Source organism: Dromaius novaehollandiae, chromosome 6 (assembly GCF_036370855.1).
Source record: "Dromaius novaehollandiae isolate bDroNov1 chromosome 6, bDroNov1.hap1, whole genome shotgun sequence".
Lineage (NCBI taxonomy): Eukaryota > Metazoa > Chordata > Aves > Casuariiformes > Dromaiidae > Dromaius > Dromaius novaehollandiae.
Genome location: NC_088103.1, coordinates 23,553,860 through 23,571,767, shown reverse-complemented (window position 1 = coordinate 23,571,767; position 17,908 = coordinate 23,553,860).

The following is a 17,908-nucleotide window of genomic DNA, read 5'->3' as shown; positions in this document are numbered from 1 at the left end:
TCTGCTCCCTTCATATACAGATATTTTAGAAGATTTAAGCAGTTCTAGTTCAAGTTTTGATATATGTAGACAGAGAGATGAAATACCATCTAATAGGATTTTGTATTGCTTTTTCCAAAATCTCCCTTTGTAGAAAATACAAAAAGAGAGAAATAAACAATTTGTAATCAGACACTGGTATGTTAAATTATACACGAAATGCAGTATAATAGAGACGCAATATTCTGGGCAAGTATGGGCATCACAATCTGCTGGTATGTTAGAAACTATTGACTGACTTTTCTACAGTGACTAAAATCCCTTGAGGCTTAAAGTAATTTAACCTGCTTTTCTTAAGGAAGTATATTCAATGTAGGTTTTGGCAACATTTTATTTTTCACACATGATGAATTAACCAGCAAAACATCCTGCCGTTTCTCACACAGATGAAATAAACTGTATAATTTTCCATGAGAGTTTTTTCCTCTCAGTAGGGCATAAAAAATGAAAAAGAAACAGAGCAAAACCCAATCTAATCTCTCTTGTGAACAGGATGCTTAGTAGAATACTCATTCTTATGGGAACTGAAATGTGGTATCAACCTGTAATGTGGTTTTTGGGTGGGATTTTGTATATCCATTCTGTCTGCAATTTGGTGTATTCTTCATGGGCATAAATGCCCCCACTGACTAGGATCACTTAAAAACTTAAGTCACTCACTAGCTCATCTCTTTCTGGCTAATAAAGCAGGTTGGGTAAGAAAGGCACAGGGGTGCGATTCAGAACATTCCCAAAAAAGATTTCTGATTCTCACACAGATGCTCTGCAAGACATCAGGCAAGCCAGTGACAACCTGCTGCAAAAATCTAACTCACCTTTCTGTCTATAAAATGAAAATAATGTCTCCTTAGAATAGAAAGTCTTCAGGGCAGGGAGGGTGACTTACTAAGTATTTGTAAATTTCTTGGCAGCTTGGAAGCCTGATTTCAGCACTGGCCTCCAGGCAATATCTTAAATGTAATGTAAGAGATAATAATAAACCCTGCTACAGCTCCCTGTGAAGGGTGTGGGTATTAGCAGTGATCATTTACTGACTCTCTTCTCTGATGGCTACTGCACTGCTTGCAAAGTGCTAAAGAAGAGTTAAGCCTGACACTGGTAGTTTCAGATACCGGCATGAACAAAAGTAAAAGGTTTCAGATAACTGGTGGGAAAAAAGACAAAACAGGGATCAAAGGCCTCTGATCTAGCCCAACACATGCCCAGTGGGACAGTGCCATAGGATATGCAGGTGTTAACAGAACTTTTGAAGACCTGTCCTGAGGAACAGAACAGGACAGGCAAGGACTGAAATTTTTCTTCCCCCAAAGTGGGGATGTTTGGATAACTGGGGCCTGCTTAAGTCCAACGAACATGCTAAGCACTAACTAGAGTATTTTGCAGGCAGGCCTTTTATTGTTTTGTCCTTTTTCTGTGACTCCTGTCTTCCAGATGTATAAGTAATCTTTTGAAGTTGTTCTGGGTCCTTATATCATCAGAAAATCTAAACAAGTTCTGTGGAAGCAGCCAGGCAGAGTGAAGCTGGAAGAACAATGCTGGCTGCAACTACAGGTTGAAGACACATTTGAAACATGCTATGGAAAGCCAGGAAAGAGACAGCCTGGGGACTGTCACTCAGATAACTTAATCTGGAGAAGCTTGAAAGAAAGGCCCAAAAGTACAGCTAGGCCCGAATAACATCTGTCCTAGAATATATATTTCTGTGGTACAGAAGGATTTCATTTTAACTTCCACATCTGTAATTTGCATCTTCTAACTCCAGAAGGGGTGGGTACAGTGATTCTGCTGTAGGGCAGTATAGGTAAAATCTATTGATGTTCCAGTTTAAAATAAATGTGATATATTATTTGAAGTTCCCTGTATATGAATGAAGTCTTCAAATTCTCTGTTGTTCACCTTCAAAACAGATTAGGTATTTCCTCTTAAGTGCAATGAATCTAGCACTGTTAAGCAGATAATGATATGAGCAAGAACGTGCTTGTAGCAGCAAAACCAGTTTCTACAGGGAGATGGATTTTCTGTGGGTGCTGCCTTTAAATATTGCAATTTTCATGCAATTGCTAATACTGGAGCCTCCCCACACTCCAGTAGTTCACTCAAAACAAATGTCACATGTTCCTTAGTTGATTTTTATTTCTAGTTCAAGCATTCTACCTTAGTTCAAGTCCAGGCTGAAAGATAATAGAAAACAAGCCTTTCAGATCTATGAGGCTTTACCTTCACCTAGTGAAGCTGCATTTTGTTTGATTCGTTCATGCAGCTCAGTGATCTGGCCCTAGAAATACCAGGCACAAACTAAACCATATTCATTGGTGGTGGCAGTCCTACCTGCAAGCCATGATGGTGATATCTTTTATGGGATCATTGACAGAGCTCGCCTTCCTATATGGGGCTTCACTGATGAGCTGGTATCATATTCACACATATGCTCGCATTGCTGCACATTGCTGTTTCCTCCCTTAATCTTTCAAAGTGCTAATGAGAAACTGAAGTGCTTTGCTAGTGCTCAGGTAATGCCAAGAGTAGGTACTTCCTAAGAGTTCACATTCTAAATAGGAAAAAAAGAATGTAAAGAAAGTAGTGGGGGAAAGGAAGCACCAGTAGCCTAATTTGATAGATGAGAATGAAGTTGCAGAGAGATGAAAGACCAGAGTTTCAAGAGGTACACATGCACAGCAAGATCTTCAGAGGTAGCTAGACTAGGTAAATTCCTGAAACACTAGTAAAATTCCTGAACCACTAACCGGAGTTACCTGGGGGAAGGGTCAAGTTCCAAAACACAGTTCCTCTACATCCGTAAGTGGAAGCCAGATCTGAGGCAAGTTAAAATCAGGACAGATCTCTTGTGCCTGTGACAAATGAGAGCTTATATCAGTAACTAACCTTGGAGGTAGCTATGTGGTGCTGACACTGGCTTATTCCATATAGTCAATACTCTGGCTGGCTAATTCTCCCCAGTTGTGCCAAGGCACATATCTTGCAGGGCACCACCACTCTACCAGGGGGAGACCCAGCATCCTTCCTCCTCAAGCTTTAGCAAGTTACAGTTTTACTATCAGAAAGCATTTGGGCTCGTGTACATTACAGCACTGCTGGTATCAGCTAGCTAATCAAGTCAATACAACACAGTTCAAAGTGAGACCAGCAGAATTCTATTTTCTGGCTATTTTGATGTGTGTTGAGTTTAAGTAATAATCATCCCAAGTTCAAGACGAAAAGTCCCAAGTACTCTGGAATCCCTTGAAACTCTCAGGCTTTGACTGTGTCCTCATTGTCCTACTATTTCTTCTGTCTTCTTATCATTCCTCCTTCCTCCTCAGTTTTCCACAGATAGTTCCAGCCAGAGCCCTACAACTGTGGGTGAGCCTGATTGCCTTGACATCTTGCAAGAAGTCAGTGGTAGAGTCTGTCTGTCTCTTCTCAGCAAGCTCTGCTGTCTCTACACCATACCACTCATTAGTTCTGTTTCCCAGGGTGGCACTGACTGACATGCCTTCTATTTAACTACAGAAAATCTCACGATGTTTCAGAATGTCCTCAGGTAAACTTACTAACTCCTCTGTAAACCCCATGAGTAAAGCCAGACAGCTTCTACTGTCTCACACTCTAAGAAGGTTAGTCCTAAATAGTCTTTTCTGGTCAGAAAAAAACATGTATTGGATGAGACAGCCACACCTACTTTAACATGTCTTCTTGTTAGAGTTCTTCTAAACCTAACATCCAATAAACTTCCAGTAATCAGAAGAAAGGAATGAATGTTCCCACACAAAGCTGCAATGCTGTACACTGCAAAGAGGAAGAGGATTATAAAGTCCCTTCTTTAGTTACATCTCAGGACATAGGGCAAACAGCCTAAAAGTCAGAAATAACATTGCTAGGATCCCTTCCACGGATAGACAGAATTGGAAGAAGCACTACAATCCTGACAGGTTGCCAAGCTATACTAGAAGAGAAGGTGGAATTTCTGTATAGTTTCCATTATGTTACCATTGTTTTCTCTCCCCACATCCACGTAACCTCACTTCTCTTCATAGGCTTACAGGTAAAGATAGTGAGTAACAATATTTTTGAGCCATGTGGGCTGACTTCCATGATATTAGAGTTTGGATGTTGCCAGGGTCAAAGATCAGCTGGGCCAAATAGACTGGGGAATGTGGGCATCTATGAGAGATCCGCTTGGGAGCAACTCCATCTGGAGAACAGCTAACATTCAGTAGGAAACAAAAGCATGAAGAGCAGATGTAAAACAGTAAGACATCACACAGAAGAACAGGATGGGGAATTTTGTCTCTGTGAGATGTGGATCCCTGCACATTCATCTCTTTCCCTTCAGCCATGCCTTGCCTGTCTATCTGATTCTTTCACACAGCTGAGAAGGAGCTGGAGGGTCACAAAAGGCAGGGCAGAGAGAGTGCAGTAGAGTGGAGAAATGTGGTGAAGAGTCTGTGGAGGAAGATCAGGCGTAAGATTTTCCTAGTTGATTTTCCTAGTTGATGGATCAACCCCCTTTGCTACCTTTCTAGCTGGCTGGTGTGTCTGTTTCCAAACTGAACTCTGCAAAGGCCAGGATGAGCAGCATTCTGCAAACTGTTGTCTTGTTTCAGGTATGTGCCACCTAGCTTGCTTTCACCACAGCCAACCTTCTATCTTTCCCAAGAGCTCTCAGTCCCACCAGTCCTCGTGCTTTCCTCTGCTTGAGTTGTAGGGATATCTCCAGATGCACAAGCCTCTTCAGCCCCTACCAGGAGCCTTCAAAAAGTCCTTCCGCAAAGCTCATACTGACTACTTGTTAACTCCTCCAACCTGAACGTGGGGCACATCTGCATTCATATGTGCTAATTGTTTTATTATTTGTTTCCTGTTTTGCTCATAACTTTCAAAACTATGTCTAAAAGCTTTGGCTCCTCCCTTCCATATCTACCTTAATGGGGACATCTGCATTCATGATGCCCAAACAGGCAAAAATCCCCTCATAAGACCCAGACAGGTTTTCACAATCATTCTGGCTGACTAACAGGGGTGTTGGGAAACATCTCAATTACAGCGTGCACAGATACTCTGTAAGAGCAAAGTAGTCCGCACACCTTCTCTAATGTGTTAATAGGTCTACCATAACTGTAAAAGGGAAAAAGCTCAACAGGAAAGACAGACATGATCAGTTCCTTCCTTAAACAGTCTCACTGACTTCAGCTCTGCCACTCTGAGCCACCAAAGGTAATGAGGAAGGGAATTCAGGGGAAGTAAGCTGGGGCAATGAGCCGTACAATACACTCAAAGCTTACATGTTGCAGAACAAGACATAGGCCCAGGCAAGTCAGAGCATCACTAAGGCCTGTAAACAGCAACGGGGTGTTGCCAAAGTCCAAAAGCAGAAGCAGGCAGGTCTGTAGTGGTCACAGAATCACCTGCATGGTGTGGAGTAAGAAGGTCCCAGGTGACTCCCTAGCTCATGAGACTTGCAAAGGCAAAAAGCCTATGAAGGCTGATTATCATCTGATTTTGTTTCTTTCCTTGTTCTTGCCACTTTTCACTTCCTCTTCTGTAAATAACACAGTGTAACAACAAGAAATCTTTTCAAGATCACCTTTCTGCTTTTTTTTTTCAAAGTAGAAAAAAACTTGGTCCTAGAAAAATCAGAACCAGTCTAGAAAGCCACAGATTAGCTACAAAATTCACCCCACCAAGTGCCTATTGTTTTTCTTACCAACAGATAATAGATGGGTTTCTGTACCTTTTGTGCTCTTTTTAGCCAGCTGCAAGAAAACAGCCCTACCATGAAGATTGGGCTTCTGGGCTGCAAGCTTCAAAAGCCTCTAAGAGACTTAGGCACTTCATTTTATTGCAGATTCCAGGGAAGTTCAATGCAGTAGCATGTTCTTGTGAGGGCAGCTATTGGGTACAGTGGTCGTTTGTCCCTTGTGTTCTGAGAAGCTGTCCTGGATTCTTGGTTAAAATGCATGATCAGACATCCAGAGAACTAAGGGCTCATTCCAGCTGTGCTACTGACGTCCTCTACAACCTGCAGAAGAGCCACCCTTCACACTAGCTTCTCCACCTGTAAAATGGGGAATACACGAATTTCTGATGGAAAAGGAGTGCGATTGAATTCATGAATCTGTACAGCTCTGTGGTATCCCCTACAGAAGATGCTGTTACTTCTATTCTTCTCAAAGTAAGTTTCTTCCCAGAGAACCAGAGGGAAACAACTGATCCTCTGTTGTGTTTATTCAGTTCCTTAATAATAGAAGTCCCCATGAAATGGCTTTCAAGCAAAGAACTTCTCTTCTTCATTCTGATGGGGAGATACAGCTGTGGCTGTACCCCTCATAGTCTGCCAAAGGTCAGGAAGCACAGCGCATATACTAGTCTAAGTCAGGAGTTACTCCACTGCTGCTCACAGATTCAGGCTGGTGTAAAGTTAAGACAAATAAGAGAAAAATCTGGACTGTAATGGCTTTGATTAGTCTGGCTGTTAGTTCACATAGCCCCTCCCTTCCTCCAGCAAACAAAATCAAAGATAAAAATTGGAGTGGGCTGTCACTGTCTTCTGTTGGTCACTTGTTACTTAGACATGACCGTTCATACCCACAGTCATAGGCAAAAATGAAAGCAAACAGGCAGGTCACTTTACGAAAAGGAGTCTACAGTTGCTCCATCAGGGTGGTAGTCATTATAAATTTAACCCAGCAACTAAAGGTTAAAGGAGAACATTGATTTTGGCTGAGAAATTCAACCTTCTACTAACCATTTGCCAAATATTTGCATATCATACTTTAAGGCCTACTTAAATGAAAACTCTAGAGGACACCTTTGGGCAAAGCTCATGTCTAAGAGTAAATTAGAGCCAACAATGTATTAAGACATTTCAGAAAAGGGGAGACAGCTCTGCTGATGTTTGCATGCACTTGCAAACTCGTAGAAGCAATACAGGGAGAGTTACATTATTTTTCCCGAGATAAGTGGGTTCTTCTCTGGCTGTATAAGGGCCAGTTCACTACCAGACACTCACACACTGACAATCTTCAGTGTGTCTGAATTGACTCATTGTTAAAGGATGCCTAAACCATAATTTATAGCTTGTACTATTTTAGCACTCTCCACCATATTTTCAATAGGCCATCATCTTACAATTTTAGGACAACCGGGGAAGTGTACTGCATATTCCTGAGTTACTTGGTACAGCCTTGCTCAGAGGTGTCCTCTAGCTTGCTAGCATCATCCATGAGGAGCTGGGAATTCAAAATACTCTGAGCCCCTGATTTCAGTTTTGTTATTCTGTCTAATAGCATTCTTCTGCACTTCATTCGTTTATCACCTTACAAACAGGAAAAAAAAACTATTTAAGAACAAAGTATTTGCTTCCAGCTAAAATGAATTAATAATTGAGGATTAGTTATACTGTGTACTAATGTCTCATTATATATGTTATCAAGAGGATGAAGTGAACATGAAGTGAAATAGGTTATTTTTTTCTTCAGGGAGGAAAAACATTAGGGCCTACAACTTTCATGTCAAACTTATCTCTGTTCCAACTGAATAAGAGGACATATGTCTCAGTACATTTAGGGAGGGACCAAAGTAGCAGGACAATGAGATGCAAAGAGCATGGTTCTGAAGAGTACTACTTTCTTCCAGCTGATTGCTTCATTTCCAGCAGTGAGCAGCAGCAGCTGCCATTGTTGTAGAGAACTTTTTTGCTGGCATGGGAAAACAGCAATAATGAACTCATCTACTTACCCTGATGGCAGTATGAGAAATATCAGTATCAATGGTTCTGCTACCTTGAGGGGGAATCAAAGCAGCTCCAGTACTAGGATGCATTTCCATTAGCCACAGTAAGAGATGCTATCTGTCCTGGTAAAACCTGTGTTCAGTAACACACTGGGCAGCATTTCTCAAATTTTTTACATTCAGAGACCACCTAATTTTGAAATGATCCACAGATCACTTTGTTGAGTATTTCCATGAAGAGGACATAAATTAGGCTAAAATAAACTAGGCTGAACCTGGAAATCTGTCTATTACTTCTACTTTCTGCCTTCCGTTTGCTTGTTCACAGGCATTAAAACAGGTACAGGACTTCAGCGATTTGTTTATTTGAAGTGCTTTTGAAACCAGCCAGTGATGACCAGTAGTCCTACTGATGACAGATTGAGAAGCCCATCTGAGAGTAAGAGTTCCTGTCCATTTCAAAGAACCTGAGCTTTACTGAATCAAGAAACTAGCCCCAAAGACTGACAATATGATCTTGCTTTGACTTACTCATGTGTAAGGTGCACCTGCAGAGGAAAAAATTTTCATTCAGATTGCAAACCCAGAAGAAAGCACTCTGCATAGTTATTTGCTTAGCTAATCTAGGCAAAAGAAAAAATTGCCTGAAGGAACATGCCAGCAATTTGTTGAGCAAAGGCAGCTTGCGTTCCAGATGAATTTCCAGCCAGTTTCTGGTTAAATGACTGACAAATACTCCACAGGCTAACTTCAACTTGTAAAATAAGCTAGCTAGGTTTTGGCTATGACAGTTCATCATGATCCAGTTCTTAGATGGATTCCCAGTTCCATGTCAGAACTGAGAACATTCACTACGTAATTGGATTTTCCTCTTCCGAAAGTTGTTTGTTTGACCAAAACCCATCATTAAAGGTCACTTTCACGAGCCTGAGTAAAAAAATGCGAAGGCTGTATAACTCAGGGTTATACAACAGTTCTGTGGCTTGGAATGTTAATAATGATTTTCTATTTTTGGTGCTACATGAGACATGTCAATCCAGCTAGTCTATTCTCACTCTAGGTACAGCCTCCCCTCCACTAATGCCATCAGGAGGAGATGAGACATACAGAGCAGAATCTTGAAGGAAAATAATATACTGTGAAGACATGGAGCTGGATACTTTGGTCCCCCAAGTCTACATAGCACTATGTGAATGAGACGTGTCTAGATACTGCCTTTGTGCAAGAGGACTTCAGCAGTACAAAACTGCACAAGCAGCTCTGACCTTTTCTGCACTGGATTCATTCCTTTCTGAACATAAAAAGAAACAGAGAGTGAGTCAGAAATGGGCAGAGAGAATATGGGAAAAGGAGGGTCATGTTTCAAACCAGGAAAAGGAACAGGAAGTAACACAGTTCAGTAGACCTGACCAGTTAATCCAGCTCTGTCACACTCCTATATAAGCAGCACAAGTCGAAATGGTTTCCTCCAGCATATAGCCACACCAGCTAGCTAAAAGCCAGAAAAAGCACCTTGAAAAGCATTTGAATAAACAGTAGAATTACACCTCAAAAGTTGCTGTAAAAAGGAGCAAATTCTTAATCATTGCTTGTCAGTTATCCCAGCCTGCATTGCCCTTCCTTCGTTAATGTGGCTTGAGGATTCTGGCAAAGAAATTCATACAAGAAAAAGCACATCTTCGAAGTACTAACTACAAGTATTGCAGTATGCCAAAAACCCAGGTATAACCTTTTGCACACTATGTATATTTTATACATTATACGTTATGTATCATATATCATATATCACATATATATTTATATACTTATATATAAATATATATATTTATATGTATAAAAATATTTATAAGTAAAAAAACTAGTTGTAAGTAAGAAATTTTTTTTTACTCACTTCTTGTGAGCTTGGATATGACATCGCTTTGTCAAAGTGTTTTTCTTCTCTCATACAATCACACTGCTTTGTTATTGCAGAACAGCGTGTAAATGCTGAGCTGTGAACATTGGTTTGCCATTGTCTGAATGGCCTCAAAGTGCTGAGCCTGTGCAGTAACTTCTTCCTTTAAAGTTTCTCAGATGATCTGAGTTGTTTGCACAGGTCTGTTATTCTAAGGTTGCTTAAAAGTGCTGAATTATAGAAGATCTGACTGTTATTGCATGAAAGATCCTAAGTACGAGACTTTTTTTTTTTTAATTGCAAGGTACCAAGTATCAGTTTTACTGATAAACCCCCCCAATTAACCAAACCCCAAAATGAAACTGATGCCTTAATTAATTCTTTGTTTCATTCCCCACTTTCTCATGGCAAACATAAGAATTGTAAAATAAAGTTAGGAAACTTCCATTTAAATTGCTAGACAGTATAAAAGAGTGGGATTATTAATAGCAATTATGCAATTTAATTCTTTACGGAGTAATTTCTTAACCTGCCTGCAATTGATTACATGAAAATCTTAGAAGCGATAGTATTTTTGTTCAGATGAGGAAAAGATCTCTCAATTGTGTCTCAACTGCAGGTAAATTCCGCTCATATTTGCATTGTGTACACAAAGTAGCTCAACTTAATGAAATTTCTGTTGTTCATGAGGAACCATAATTTGCTTCTCAATTAAAAGAGCTGAAAATTATAGATCAGATGCAAAAGACTATCTTATGAAAAGGCCTTTATGAAAAGGCTCTCATCCCAAAAAAAGGAAGATCCAGCACCCTTCATGCACTGATGTGCATAAAGCAAGCACAAATTTTGCTCGTATTTAATATCCTCCAAATAAAATGAGAAATAGAGTAGGAATACAGTGATGAAAAGCTACATTTTGGATCTTACGAAGATAGCAGATATTAAGAGAGGCAACAATTTTTACAGGAACCACATGCTCTGCCCTAAATTGCAATTTCAATGCTATTTGGACATTTAAATCCCCAAGATGCATTTCAAAATCTCACCTTTAAATAAGAATAAAGCAGTCCAAGAATCATTTACCACAAGTGTAATTACATTAAGCAGTAAAGTTATAACTGATATAAAAGGAGTAAAGCATTCCCATGACAAATTCCCTAGAATTCTCTTATAAATTTTCAAAATATTTTATAAAAGAGGATTTGAAATTATTGCTTCATAATGGACAGATATATGCCTGTGAAGAAGTCCTGACTTATACATGGACTCATGCTTTCAAAAGGATATTCTAGAATTAGGGACGCCGAGTTAGTCCCTTTTGAGATATGGAAAGATTACAGTCATATCTCAGAGCAAAGTCTGGCTCAGAATCTATGGTTTTATTCTTTCGTTTTGTTTATTTAATCATTTTGTATTACCCAGATAAATAACCTGAGGATTTTCCATCTAAAGATGATGTTGTATTAATTTTGCCAATGAGAAATTGCTGACTCTATTCTGCTTTTAATTACTATGCAGTTGGAATCAATTATTATGACACTTGGTTGCTCCCATCTGTGTGATTCACTGAGTTCACTGTCTAGCAATTTGGTGGTCAAGCTCTGAGTGGCTACTGTGTGAATGGGCACCGCACTGCAACATTCACCCTTTCACTGTTTTTGCAGCTAAGCTCCTTTCCTACTGTCTCTTCTTTTCTATAAGCATCGTTCTTCTCCTGACCAGCCTCATCTCTTTTCCCTATCTCTCTCCTACAAAAGTATTGGACAGCTTCTGCTTCATCGCCTGTTCAGTGTGTTCATTTTCACCACATACTGCTTTTTTTCATTGCACATTTTCATGGTCCTATGTTTGGAATACTGTGGTCTTTCCATAGCATCTGTGAAATATGACTCTTCCAGTTTGGGGACACAAGCTTGGATATGGGTAAACATAATGCAAACTAAACATCATATCAACTTCTTAGTTTACATTAAACTTCTAATGAGTCTGAACTTACACTACTGTAAGTGAAAAAATAGTATTAAATAAATATCTAGTTTAAAAAAGACTCAAGAGAAGGATAGGTAAGTGAGAGAAGGGTCTTCTTGCATAAGTTTGCCACTTAAATGCCTGGCCTAGGAAGCTCTCTCCCTCATTCTACTGTAATGCTAAGTAAAGCTCTGTAGAAGGATAGCTGGTTGTGTCCGTAACTTTCCACACCTTAAGAAATGTGAGGATAGCACTGGCTGCTGTAGGTAGTGATACAGCACTGGTCAGTGGAGTCAGGGCTCTAAAGATTCTGCCTTTGCTGGAGGCAAGCTCTGCTGTCAGCTTCACACGGTTTCTCTGGCAGAATTGAACTTCAGCCTGTGGAGACAGGTTGTGTGTTCCTACCAGTGCTCACATACGGGGCCATATCCCTCATTTTGGTGCAGCAAAGCTGAGTCAGAGTGTACCCTCTCCCTGCGTACCAGCAGAGGAAGATCTGACCCTGTTTTTACAATCCCGTGCCCTACAACTAGGTCAGTGAATCATATTGGTGACTCACTCTGGTGTCTGTTGATTATAAGCACTTTGGTGGCTGCCTTTTCTTCAGAAACATTGCTGCCGAGGCCACGGCTCCAGGCAACATGTTTACAGGAATGTCAGGGCTTTGAATTTGAATTTGGGTTTACACAAAATTAACCAAAATCCATAAAAAAGCAGATTCATCTCCATCAACTCATTCTCTGGCTCAACTGACCATGCCCAAGGGAGGAAGATAGGTCACCAGTTCAAGTCTGCAAACTTTAGTTGGCAAAAGTTTGCATCATTACTTTATCATGACATGGCATTACATTACTGTAATGTAGTATGTCACACACTGTACCAGCCAGGAGCTCACTGATGACCACAGTGAGCAGAATTCCCCATCCCAAATGGTTTTAAAAAAGATTTTGCTTAAATTCATGAGATTCTTAAAATATAATATTTTGTGATGCTATCTGAATCCGTGCTTCAAGCTGTTTTCAGTAATTGAGGAGGTTAGAAAAATATAACAAATTTTCCACCGCTCTGATACACCAAGGAACCTTAACATGATACATCAACTGTAGAAAGTCTTGCCATCAAATTGTGAAATTTGGCAATACTAACAAACTGGTGTGTGGCTGGCTGCTCCCTCACAGTTAGCTCATAGAAAAATCCACCCTGGAGAGGAGACTGAGCTACTACACAGACTCCTTTGGGCGTACTTCGTGACATGGTGTCTACGTAACAACCAAAATGTTTCCATGGTTTTATTAGACATAACCAGACTTTGAGCCTTTGAGCCAGCATGATCTCAAAATTCTTGGTTTTCACCTTTCCTGACTTTAACTTCAATAATTTTGGAAATTAAAATACGAATATTTTTTTCTTTCTATTCTTCCCTGGGTCTTTGTTGCTGAGGTAGGAGCGACACTGCTGGGCAGCTACTTTGGGGAACTCTGCAAAGGCTGTGAGTTCAGCCTCACGGAAAGGAGAAAGGAGGAGCTTGCATGACTTGACTGTGACTGATTTAATTGAGTCAGCTAGTCAGCTCCTCTCCCAGGAGTATAGCGCCTTGTAACTGGATTTGGGAGCAGAAGGTAAGAGGGGGATTTTTTTTCTGGCTTCAGCTAGGACCAGAAAGAAAGGCATCTGCCTTTTTACTTCAGAAAAAGTGAGCATTTACTGGAAGGGTGTGTTAGGGAGCCACTTAACCTCTTACTTGCCTATGCAAGTAAGAACTGTGACATGTTCAGAAGGTAAAGCACAGGAAAGGCAATGTGGTGAATTAGAGAATGAATTCTGCCAGGAACAGAACAGTTGATCTGTCAGCTGCAGCCCTGACAGCTGTCCTAACCCTGCTAGTCAAATCCTTGGGCTTTCAAACTTGTGACAGACACATCACTTCCTTTGCAGACCACTTCCACTCATTAACAAAAGGAAACAAAAATAGTCTCTGAAAGGGACGTGCTGTGCCTTAGAGCGCAAGCTTTGGCAGATGGTAGGAAGGAACACTTTCTCTTACATTTCAGAGCTCCCCTGCACTGTGCTCCACCATGCTGGTTCTTCTCCGTTATAACCACTCTTTTCCCTTCCCATTGTAAATAACCAGCACTAAGATAACTCTGTCATTGTAACCTTCACTGAAAGTGAAGTTTCTTAATAGGTTCTTCTTGAACTTTGCTTCACAGAATGAAAAACTCCAAACCATTAAAATGCCACCTCCATATCAAAACTTCCTTGGAGATGCACTGAACTTACCTGCTTTGGCTAGTCACAGGTTGTCTATTCACATGCCCTCTACTACACTGTTATCAAGGGGCTAATGAATCATTAACACACCTATGGAACAGATTTGTTGCAATTTCTGCAGAACATGTATTTTTCTCAGTAACACACTGATGTCAGAACTACTAATGACTATTACTGGCTGGACAATGCCTTGGATGACAAAACTTAGGTCGAGTAAATTTGGTATATTTTCTTGGTAAATGTAACAGACCTGTATATGGGAGAAGACATGGTCCTTTAAAGGGTGTGTTCCCTAAATCCTAGCCCAAAGCCCTTTACTAACAATGAAATAATACAGCAATTACTTAGAAGTCAAACCACCACCTACAATACCACTCATGGCATAATATTACATCTGACAGCTGCGTTTCTATTACAATAGCCTGTTCTTCGTGGCTGGGTTATCTTGGCCAAAGTCTGATTCAAGCCGTACAGAAAGAAAGAGTTCTAAAAATTCCATAATGCTGCCAGCTCTGTCTGTAAAAAAGTGTTCTCAGGGGATGGGAAAGGGGTTCAAATGTGTAGTCACTTGACTTCTTCCTCTCTATTTCTGTGGAAAGAATTGACAGCCTGTGACTAAGGGGATCAATCACACAAAGGCAGTAACAAGAAATACACAATCTCCACTGTGAAAAGATGTTGGGGCAATACTTGGAAACAAGTCAGTAATGATCCAATGCCTGTTCTCAAGGGGAAGGATGGTTGGAAAGCAACAAGCAGGTTTCTGAACAAGAGTTATGAATATAAGACTTGAATATGGATATGAATATGAGACTGAAGAAAATCTTATTGATCCTGCATTAAGGTGTTTGATTGCCTCACTTCCTGTTTCTGGTTATCTACAAAAGCAAGTATGGAGGGAGGCAACAGAAACTTTCCTAAATATAAAGCTTCTGCACTATATATGTTACTCACTGCATTGCAGCCACTCTACAACAAATCACTCTTACCCTGAATGTCTGGCTGACCCAACCTCAGTGACTGTGCTGGCACTTCTCCAGCTATTGCAGCATTAGCAACCCAACTCCATGGTAGATATGTTCAGGAGTTTTGACAGCTATGTCCTCTAGGTTTGCACGGCTGTGTAGCCAAGCTGCTGAAAATAATCAAGTCGTTCATAGTCAAGCATACCAGTAGGCTATAAACAAGAATTTAAGGAGAAATTCCTAAAACTGCCAGCCTTACACAAAATCATTGTGAAGTATAAACACTATGGACAAGCCCATGTACCAATACCAGCTGTGGGCTGACCTACTGGAAAGCAGCTATGTAGAGAAGGACCTGGGAGTCCTGGTGGATAACAGGTTGACCATGAGCCAGCAACGTGCCCTTGCGGCCAAGAAGGCCAATGGTATCCTGGGTTGCCTTAGGAAGAGCATTGCTAGCCCTGGTGAGGCTGCATCTGGAGTACTGTGTCCACTTCTGGACTCCCCAATACAAGACAGACATGGAGCTACTGAAGGGAGTCCAGCAAAGAGCTTCTAAGATGATTAAGGGACTGGAGCATCTCTCATATGAGGAAAGGCTGAGAATGCTGGGACTCTTCAGCCTGGAGAAGAGAAGACTGAGGGGAGATCTTATCAATGTGTATAAACATCTGAAGGGAGGATGTCAAGAGAATGGGGCCAGACTCTTTTCAGTAGTGCCTAGTGACAGGACAAGAGGCAACGGGCACAAACTGAAACACAGGAAGTTCTGTCTGAACATAAGGAAAAACTTCTTTACTGTGAGGGTAACTGAGCACTGGAACAGGTGGCCAACAGAGGTTGTGAAGTCTCTTTCTCTGGAGATATTCAAAACCCACCTGGATGTGATCCTGGGCAACGTGCTCTAGGTGACCCTGCTTGAGCAGGAGGATTGGACTAGATGATCTCTAGAGGTCCCTTCCAACCTCAGCCATTCTGGGATTCTGAGATTCTGTCATTAATCCAACTCTCTGTGCTATCCTACAGCTCCCTATAGCTCCAGACTGAGAGGATGCTAATAGAGTAAGGGGCTGTCAGGTCACCCCGACTATACAATAATGACTGAAGAAGGTCAGACTATTTGTATCACCCACTGTCCTCTCCAACAGGGGTTATAAAATCTACATCTTCAGAAGAACGATGCAGTAGACCTATTGATCTCTCAGTGGAGAGGTAATAGATTTGTTTTGGTACAATCCCACATGATATTCTTATAGGGAAACTAGTGAAATACAGTCTAGATGGAACTGCCCTACTGTATGAAAAAGCACATATACAGTAGTCATCTGTGTTTTACTGGCAAATGCAGCACCCATTACAGTCTGTTCCCACAGGTTTGGTACTAGCCAATGTTTTCATTAATGATTTGGAGAAAATATTAGAAATTACAGCTATAAAATCTCTCACAGTGTGAAAGTGGGAGGAATTGCCAGCAGTCTGCAGAGCAGGACAAAATTTCAAAATGATTTTGATTGGGATGAGAAAAAGATGAAAAGCAGTAAGATGAAATTCAGGAAAGAGAAGAACAAATCACCACCCTTGAGAAGGAAGGATGAAAGCACAGAAATTCAAAATGAAGAATAATTGCTTACTAGTGAAATGGCAGAGAAGATTTTGGGCATAATGGGCATACACTGAATAGGGATCAACAGTGTGATGGTTACAAAAAAAGGTAAATCTCGGCTTGTGCCAAATTATCAGCTTTGTTGGGGATTAGGGAATGGAAGCAAAAATCCAGTGCTTCTGGGTGCTGGTAAAAAGGAACATGGTGCAGCTGAAATAACGTCCATTCTTGGTATTGCTTTAAAAAGGAACAAAGAAAAGAAGGATTTAGGCAAGCTGGAGAGAGTGCAGAGAAGGTCAACATGAATGATAAATCAGCTAGAAAACATGGTCTAAAAGGAAAGGTTGAAGAAGTTGGGATGATATAGTTCAGAAAAGGGACAACTACGAAGGAACATGGGGAAACACAAAGGTAAAAGGCTTCTAATATATGAAAGGTTGCTGTAAAAAGGATGGTGATGAACTCTTCTCCATCTTTAAAGGACAGAAAACAAGAAACAAGCATATTATGCAGAAACTGAGGGTTAGTTAAATAGTAGTACAAACACTGCAACAGTAAGGATAATATAGCTCTCAAAGAAGTTAGCTAGGGAGGTTTTAAATCCCACTCACCAGAGGTTTGAAGACAAATGCCTCTCAGGGATTTATAGCTGTTTACATCTGTTTATAACTGATCCTACCCCAGTGAAGAGGGATGGGTTACACGACATCTGAAGTTCCCTTTCATTTTCACATTTCTGGGATCATTTCAGTCATATAAGAAAATATAAGCACAGAAATATGACGACTTGCCTAACACAGATCATGAGACTTTAAATTCTCTGCTTTATGCAACACCTCTTCTTCTAACTATGTACATAGCCCTAAGCATTGAGCAATATACATACCCCAGACTCTCAGAGAAATTCTCATCTTCCTCCTTTTTCTACACCATACATCAAGTGTTAACAATGATAATTCAATGTTATTGAACATCAGCTGAGCTGTGGGAAAGTTATGACTAATTCTAAACGGTTTCACATTTTTATAGCGATTGGGGTTGGTGGCAATGTGAGTCTGCCTTTGCACCTACTCCTTTGTGTTAGGTGTAAACCCCTGGAAGAATATACCTGGGTCCTCTGTGTCCTGCTTCAGTAAACATTGATAACTCAACCTGCTCTCTGTGAAAAGAATAGCTATTTCGGCAGTGACAACCTAGGGCAGTACCTGAACTCCACATCAGTCATGGAGGTAGCACTTTCAACCCCTGCTCTCAGTCATCTGTACCACCGCCTCTGTCTTCTTATCTTGGCAGGCTAAATGTTCTCCTAAGCAAAGCAGAGAAATTGGTGGGTTTTTTTAGTTGCTATAGAATTGAAACAAAACTGATGACAAAACTGTTCTCAAAGAGTAGTTACCAGTGATTTTCTGTTGAAATGGGTTGGGGTTACACTGAGTG